The sequence below is a fragment of the Tripterygium wilfordii genome, chromosome 15 (assembly GCF_013401445.1).
Source record: "Tripterygium wilfordii isolate XIE 37 chromosome 15, ASM1340144v1, whole genome shotgun sequence".
NCBI lineage: Eukaryota > Viridiplantae > Streptophyta > Magnoliopsida > Celastrales > Celastraceae > Tripterygium > Tripterygium wilfordii.
In genome coordinates this window covers 6583257-6592725 of record NC_052246.1, presented here as the reverse complement: position 1 = coordinate 6592725, position 9469 = coordinate 6583257, and the positions used below count along the sequence as shown (strand labels likewise).

General features: G+C 35.2%; 1 pseudogene; it reads left to right on the top strand.

The window, feature by feature from the left end:
- The first annotated feature begins 2550 nt into the window (after nucleotides 1–2550).
- Nucleotides 2551–6520, top strand: LOC119980115 (annotated as a pseudogene).
- The last annotated feature ends 2949 nt before the right edge of the window (nucleotides 6521–9469 follow it).

Sequence of the window (9469 nt, the reverse complement as noted above, 5' to 3'; positions counted from 1 at the left end):
ATACCTTAAAAATAAGGAAGGGGAGGGGCGGCCTACTCCAAACTAGCCACTACCATTATGGTGTCATTAAGAAAATTGAAAAAAATAATTCAGCTTTTGCTATCATGTGGGTGACCCTCAATAACTTCTTTTGTTCATAAAGAAAACAAATTCTTTTTTTTTATAAGCAAGAAACAAATTTTTTATTGGGTGAAAATAACGATATAGCACATTTCTAACATGTTTGATCATAAATAAATTAATATTTATATTTTTTTCGAAATGTAAAAAAGATATTTGGTCAACTACCCCAAACTTTCGAATCTAGGGAGACTAGTGCACTGAAAAAATAGATTTTAATAATTAGATTTTAATTTCATCTTAAAAATAAATAAAAATTATTGGGTTTCTCAAACCTGAACGAGTCAAATAATTAAGATAGTTGTCCAATAAAATTGTCAACCCTAATTTCGAGTTCCGATCACCCATATCTTTCAAAATGGGTGGCAATGTGATCAAGGTTTTGAAAACCGGATTGGACCGGCCGGTTGGACCGGTTCAACCGGTGACCAGCCACTTGTCCGATCCGGTTGAGGTGCCAAAACCGATAATCTATGAACCGGGATATTTTTAGTTGAACCGGCCGGTTCTTCAGTTGAACCAGCCAAAACCGGGCCGGTTTTGACCGGTTCGGTTCATTTATTAAAGTTAATAAAATGTTTTTGAATTTTGTTATTTGTATGGTTTGAACTAATGACATTTTGTTCATTAGAAAAGGTTTTAACCACTAGGCTATGAGATTTTATTTATTTAAAATGATATTTTATTTGAATATATTGTATTTTTATGAAGTTTTCTTATATATTATATGCATATAATATAAATATATATAAATAATTCATTACATTAAAACCGGTTTGAACCCGGTTGAACCTTTGAACCATAAACCAAAGACTTTTCCTGTTTGATAACCGGTCCAGTTTTAAAAACCTTGAATGTGATGACATCATAAATAAGGCACCAATCCGAGAAAGACAGGTGTCATAATAAAAGTTAATAAAAACAAATAAGTCATTGATATACATAAAATTGCTCATTTTAAATAAATAACAAGATGGAGATAAGCTCATCTTGGTCTCCCAGATGAGTATTTCCTCGCTAAAACCAGTCTTAACCTATCTATAATACCACTCGAATTAGAGTTCCAAATTAAACCAGTAGTATGCAAAACATATGACTCTTAAGTATAAAGCAAATCTGACTCCTACTCCAAGAGGACTTATGATAACTCAAACACTATAAAAAGGGGCTCGAATCAACTTTAGGGACACACAACATCCCCTACTTCTAGACTAAAGAGCTATTACTTCTGAAGAGCTCTTAGTCTTTGCTTTCACCAGAAAACCCTTCAAACACCACCGCATTCAGCCTAGTTTGAATCACACCTGAGACGTAAATAAATCAAGCTAGATTTACTCGTCAACACAATGAATGACCTACTAGTACTAGATGATATATGACTAGTAATTCTCTCAAATATCACCAATGAAGATGACATATTACTTGTGAGAGTTCTCTCAAAAGATATTTACACCACATTGTTAGATTGGGATGATGTAACTTCTCATTACTGAAAGAGTCCACGAGTTTCAACTCAGTTATTAAATGTTCAAGCGTTCTAAATTGGTATCAATTTTTAACTTTAGATTATCACTTGGAATATTTGAACATTTGGTGGCTAAATTGGAAGTGATCAATTATTTCAGTGACCAAAAAGTACATTAACCCATGTTGAATTATTCTTAAAAAAATTATTTAACCCAATAGCTTTTTTTATTGGGTGAAAATAACATAGTATTACATTTTCTCACATCATTTTTTATCATTTCAACTATTTTCCCAAGGGTAGTATTATCTATATGCCATGTGTTCGGTGCAAGCGGAACCGTTGTACGATTTCACTACACCAAACAATCTACAGCCGAATTTGCTTAAAAAAAAACTCTAATTGGGAGTTTCTTTTGATATTGTTGGACGTGTTACTTATTTATTTTTAAAATGTGGGATCCACTCTAATAATTGTAAAATTTAATAATTTTTTAAAAAAATAAATGGGGCCCCATTTGTATAATATTTTATTATTAAATCATTTCTACAAAATAAAATATTTTTATTAATAAATCATTTATACAAAACATGGGTCCCACTTTTATGAATTAATATTTTTCATTAATATAAAATTCACAATAAAATAATAATAAAATATTTATAATAAATTAAGTAACATAAAAAATTATAAAATATATTATTATTAATGTTAAGATAATTATTTTAATTTTGATACAAAAATATTTATTAATTTATACTTAAAATTAATTTTGATAAAAATTATATTTATTAAATTAAATTAATATAAAAATCATAAAATCAAATATTTTAATTCAACAACTTCTTCCCTACCATTAATTTTTAGTTGACAAAAAACGTCATAACATATTAGCATTGACTTGTGTGATGGGGTTCCTGAATTTGAGAAGAGGGTTTTCGGTGTTATTCACAAACATGTTTCTCAGTTTAGCCCCACAATGTTCCTGAAGCCCATCAATTCCGTCGCAATCACGATAATGGTGTTGTTAGCATTCTTGATCCTCATTTTCTCTGGCTTCTTTGAATTTCCATCTGTGTCCAACTCAATTATCCCACCAGCCAATGATTCGAAATTGTCCATCGAATCCTGACCAAACCCTTTCACCGATTTGATCTTCGCCTCTAGGAGATGGGATTCCGAGGTGGGTTGTGCAAAGTTCAAAGAGAAGCACAAGAATTTGATCCCACGTGGGTCTAACGGGTCTGGTGCTCTGCAACGATATGGCGGCGATGCTGCTTGTGGAGAGTTAAAGATGGACCATGTCAGTGTATTGGTTAAAGGGTGGACTTGGATACCTGATAATTTGGACAATCTGTATTCGTGTCGATGTGGGTTGAGCTGCCTGTGGACTAAATCTGCGGTTCTTGCTGATAAACCGGATGCATTGTTTTTTGAGACAACTACACCACCGCTGCGGGTATTTTTGCTTTTTGTTCTTTTGTACTCTACTATCTTCAATTTGTTCATCTATATTGACATTGAATTATGCCACAATGATTAAACAATGGTAATGTTTGTTGGAAGCTGGTAGAGTTTTTTAAGGATCATTTTGTTTAGGCAGTATAAGGAATGTGGCATTGCTGAAATAGGAAGTTTGTAGTCTATTTTTAGCTTATGTAATTTGCTTTAACTGATATCAGTTTTTGAATAAGACGTAGGGGATATAGCATTTGCCGGTGTTGATTTATATCTGGATAGTTTTTCACATTTCTATGTTGTTTTGTTTTCTTAGTAAGTATAGATCTGGAGATCCAGGGGTTTTAGAGCTGGGTATGTGGTCATAGGATAGTAGTCTGAATTTACTTCGGTGTAACCGTAAACTCCTGTGTATATACTAGCTATCCTGTATGTATAAGTATATGGTGCTTGACACAGTTCCCAATGCCAAGGGTTATGGAATGAAGTTGGGTTTAGGCGGCAACTGCGGATTGCGGAACCACCACTGTATTAGAATGGGAGATTATAAATTCCATTTAGGCATTGGGTGGAAGCATTGAAGTCGTTGCTTGGACTCAGTGATACATGCTATAAATCGACTAAACCAACCAAAGCATGAGAACTTTTGAGGATAATTGGAATAGCCATTATATCCTAGGAGAAAAGAAGGAATAATAATTACAACTCTTCTTGGGCCTCATTAATAATCGAATAAACCCTATGGATGTCTTAGTTTTAACCAGTTTTGACGTGGTCTGGAAGCAAATTGCACTTTCAATCAGGAGTCCCTTGTTCTAGTAGCGCAAAAGAGAATTTGGGTCCATTGGTCCAAGAATTGGATAGGGGTCATGATGCCATACCTTGTTTGTCCTATGAAATCACAAACAGTTTGGAACAACCTTTCCCTGAATATCATGGAGTATATAGTGAAATTCTTTCCTTGGTTCGTCCAAAATAAGTGACTTTGCTGGACTTTGAAATTGGCATATAGGTTAGGTCCTTCATTTTAACTTGGCCAAGTTCTTTCGCTCGATTTGCACAGACAATTGTTTATCTGAAAATTTGGGCCTGAGCTACAAAAGCCGATTCGCATTACAGACATGCAAGAAGACTATTGGACTTGATTATTTGTTGAAGTCTATATTGCTCAGACTTGACAAGTATGGATAGAATAATCCTATTTGCTCAATAAGACGGGCATAATTTATGTGTTGCAAATCTCAAATTCACAACTCTTCCAAAGAAAAGCATGAAGGTAGAGTTTGATTTTGTAAAGGAGGAGAAATAGAGTTAGGGCAAGAAAATTGTTTTAGAATAGACGTACTCTTTTCATTTTAGCTACTGCCAATGATCAATCTTTGTGTTGACTTTGGTGAAAATGCTATGGGCTATGGCTTTTGATTAAGGCCAATAGTCTGGCCATTCATAATTGTTCTATGATCTTCCGATTTTCCTCTGTGATTTCGGTTTTCTCATGATAAGTTTAGATTTTGAGGTTAAATTATTCCGGATAGGCATGATTATCAATGTTAAGTATTAACTCCTCTTAGGATTGTCCATTTAGAACAATATATATTTACTTTCGCTTTCAGGTTAGGGTTGTCCGGGCTATGGCTGTAAGTATCCCTTTATGTACTGGTTTTCCATCGGTATATTTTTTCTAATTTACTTAATGGATATGAGAATACGTATTATTATGAAATTTTATTATTGGATTTATAGTTGTTCACACCCCATGTCTAACTATTCTTTGTTTAATGTTCACTATTCAAAAAGTTTAAATTCTCTGATTTTCTCCCTTTATTCCATCACCAATTTTTTTTGAACATTAAACCATTGTTTTCCTTAAAACGCCAAATCAAACCCTGAAACCACCATTTTTAAGAAAATAGATTGCTAATGCTTTTCTACGCCAGTTGGTATCGTTGCTAAAGTATCACTTTTTTTAACTAGACCAAAACGATGAAAGAATATAATGCTCACAAGGTTCAAATTGATGATAGAAGGATGCAAGTTAATGAAGGCTGATTTAGTATTGACACCAAATCAAATATCTCTTCTCAGCTGTATTCTCTCTTGTTAAATATATAATATATGTAAATAGTGTTATACCCAAATGTTTAACGCATCCCTATTATAAAAAATATTACCAAAACCCTTTCAAAAAGCTGTATATATGATGCTGTTTTGGCTTCCTCATTAGCATTCATTTCATTCGCATGCTGTTCTACTCTGTTTTTTCTTGGCTGTTTTTCGTTTTTGGCCTATTTTTAAGTAGAAATTTCTTCTATTTGCTAGAGACGCAATGGGGACCCTCTTCGTGTATACATGGATCTCGAGGCTGGGAGGAAGCGCTCAGGTGATGAAGACATATTTATTAGTTATCATGCCCAAGACGATGTTCAGTCAACTTATGCTGGTGGGTTCTTTCATAATGGTCGAAATTATCACTTGTCTTCTTATAAAAAAAAGTGTAAGTCATTGGTTTCGGGTGTTGTGTTTGTGTTCTTTGTTTTACAATGATATTTTACTGTCATGTATATTTGCAGTAAACAAAACTTGAGTATGATCATAATTTAATTTTTGCAGGAAACTCTAGTTTACTGGTCTTCATCGCGTTGTCTTCCAGAACAAGACCGGCTTGCCAAGAGTCTTCTCAACTTGCTACCTCACCATTCATTTGGCAAGTGCTTGAACAGTGTTGGTGGCTGGGACGTGGCACTGTCGATGTATCCCAAGTGTGCCACTGATGCCAATGTTGTCCCAAAATGGTGGGACCATCTCCATTGTGCAATGTCCCACTACAAGTTTGTCCTTGCAATTGAAAATACAAAAACCGAGAGCAACGTGACAGAGAAATTATTCTATGCCTTAGACTCTGGTGCAATTCCTATCTATTTTGGTGCCCCTAACGTTGGGGACTTTGTCCCTCCTCATTCAATAATAGATGGCACTAAATTTAGCTCCATGGAGGAGTTGGTGTCTTATGTGAAGGCCCTAGCAAATGACCCTGTAGCCTATGCAGAATATCATGCATGGAGAAGATGTGGTGTATTAGGCAACTATGTGAACACCCGTGCAGTGAGCCTCGACACATTGCCATGCCGGTTGTGCGAGGCTGTGAGTAGAAGAGGAGGAAGAGATGCAAGAGCTTCTTGAGTTTTTGCTGTTCATGGATTTCGTTTTGGTAATATCTGTTGGGTACGATATTGATATTGAAACAGGTGATGTATCGTTTGGCGACTGGTAGGTGCACATGGATGAATCAGATATTATATAAAGAAAAAGGTTACAAATTGATTACAGAATTGAGAAATGCTAAAATCATCAAAAACCTGATAACGTTGACAGCTTGAATGAGCTTTTTGTTGTTTGTTATTTTTCAGTTTTGATGGCATGTGTTCCATTGCCCGAAGTCGCTCTCAAGTACAATGTCTGCATAAGGTAATGTTGGGGAGATGCTGCCAAATTGCCTTTGAACTCTTCACTGGATTTAGATTTTTGACAGAACCTTTTGGTCGAGTTTCAAATGGAGACGGGAAGCATTGGAGACTTCAATTTTTTTCTCTCTCTTTTGGTTTCCTCCTTTGAAAGACCAGAACCAAGCTGTTACTGTTTTTGATTTTTCAGGAAAGTTGAAGATATGGTTACTAAATACCAAGTACCATGCTCGCCAAGGGCTTCGGGTTCTGGTAAAGAAGCCATCAACAAGGCAAAAAACTTCAAAGAACATCGTGGCTTCATGGTTTCAACTCCATTAATTTGATAGGAAGAGATTCATGGCAGAGAGAGAATGGATTGTTAATGACTTATGAATATACTAATTGTAATTGTATTTCATTGCATTGATTGGATGTTGATAAGTCGATATTATATATATATATATATATCCATATGTATGTATGTATATTTGTGTTTTTATATAAGCTTTTGCATGTTAATTTGGATGTTTCCTTATCAACTCCGTCTATTTTGTACTTATGTAGGTGTAATAACAAATAAACTCAATATGGGCTCAAAAACATGTTATGTGACGTGCTGCCATTTGAATGCCCAGAATTTTCACTATAGAGCTTCAATTCCGGTGGTTTCAACGACGTTGGAAAGTAGACTTCTCAAGCTTCACATTGATGTCAAGTTTGCTTGATTCGGATTACAGATGATGAAGTTATGGAATTGCAAAGTTGAGGCAGAAAGCTGAAATTGTCCAGATAGAAGTCACCTCAACTCCATTTCGTTTCATTTAAAGCCCCAACAAGGCGCAATCCGCCCAGCCCATTACAAGGGCACAATGGGCATTTACTTACCCAAGGAGACCTGACCTAAAAGCTGGGAGAGACAAATTAGAAGAGGGAGCCGAGAGAATTTGAAAGAGGAAAATGAAGAGGAGACAAAAACATGGGAGCCGAGTAAGACAAAAGTAGTTTTGGACTTTTGGTTGAGTTTAAGAAAGTGGGCCCAAGGGCTTTGAGAAAAGCCCATGAAGACAATACACGACGATGTAGGGTCTTTGTATATTGTCACGTGTACAGTTAAGATCGTATTGCAGATTGTAATATTGTATATGGAGCTACAATAATCTTTGTGATTAGGCAATTTACGAAATGTTACGAAATGAAGAAGCTTTCTTTAACCTATGTTCCCTTTGCTATTTCTGTAATCCCTTCTTCTTCTTCTTCTTCACTTGACCATTTCCATTACCTGTGTTTAGGTTAAGGTAGAAAGGAGTCTATCAATTGGTATTAGAGGTTTGATCATTACTGTTCCCTTCTTTTGTTAGGTTAACTTTTGAAAGAAGGTTTCCATTTGATATTGATTTCGTTTGATAAACCTATTGTTCCCTTCCTTTGCATCCACAATCTGACATGGAAAATCAATCCATCCTTGAAGCTAATCTTGATAATCGTATGTCTATTCTTGAAGCAAAAATTGAAAAACTTTATGTTACTATTGAGAAGTTTAGTGTTGATTTTAAAGCCAAGCTTCACAATCTTCTCATAAATCTCACTATTTCTCTGGAATCAAAGATCAAAGCGAAATTCACTACTGGAATTGCGAAGCTTCACCGTGATTTAGGTCTTTCCGATGTCATGGAAGAAGATGTAAATTCTGATAACTCAAAATCTCCTACAAAAACTTCAACTTCTGACATCAAAGTTTCAAGATTTGGCAACGATCGCTCAGTTAATCATGAAATTGCAACCATCATCTCTTTCGCAACATTTGGTCTCAAATGGTCAAAAGAAGACTCAACTCCAGAAGAGAATTTCAACTAGCAAATGGGCATAGACGTTGCAAAACAGTAAGTAGTTGAAGAAGATGTCTTTGAATTTCATAATCATATCGGTGGAATAAGATTGAATGGTAGCAAAGGGAGCCCCGTGTGTGCTAAACTGTTAGACGAATTGTGAAAAAGATTACAAAAAATTTGTGCACACAAGTGTTTGTTGAAATTTCTCAATTAGGTATGGCACCTTGCAATCTCCTTTATCAATTCTGTGCAAGAAAAGGAAAAAAGTGGATTTGTATTCCTCATTTTTTTTATCTTAGTGGTTACAAGTTTTTGGCAAGAATTTTAATTTTGTGCATAAAAAGAAATCTAGAAGGGATTGTACTACTTGCTTTGATTTGGTTGATAAGTATGAGATTAGAAGTCAAAATGTTTGTTGTTGATGATGTGTTTTCTTTGGGAAGTAGAAGAATTAGAATTGAATTTGTTGTTGGATTTAAAATTCACTGGTATGTCTTTGGAGATGGCTATGGTGATGTTCGAGCTGCTAGGTACAATAGATTATTTTCAAATTGTTTAAAGCAGAGGGTAAGATTGTTGGTCCTAACAAACTGGAGTTAACACACCTAGATGACACTAAATTGAGTTTCTCAATAAGCTTGGAAAATTTACCCAAGCGTGTTGTGGTGTTTGGTGGAGAATATATTGATGTTGATTACTAAATGAAATGGTTTAAGCCATCATTTGGGATTCTTGCTCATTTAAACTCTAAGAAGTTAAGTCTACTAGTGTGGTTCGTATTCGTTTGGCTTGCCGGAGGATTCATAATGAGTATGGTTTGGAGTTACATCATAGCTCAGAAGTTGATGGCCTCATTAGTTTCAGTTGGGTACATAGTTGAAATCAGCCTTCTATACCTGGCTAGTTGGCTTGAAAATCCTTGCTTGGGGAAACTCACCCGGAGACTTGGTGACTAATTCAACAATGGCTATGCATGATGACTATGTACTTACAAATGTTGTAACTATTAGTACAAAGAAATGAGAGATATCCTTCACGTTCAAGTTGGACAGTGCGGTAACCAAATTGGCTCTAAGTTTTGGGAGGTTGTTTGCGATGAGTATAGTATAGATCCAATTAAAAGGTACATCGGTACTTCAGACCTACAACTTGAG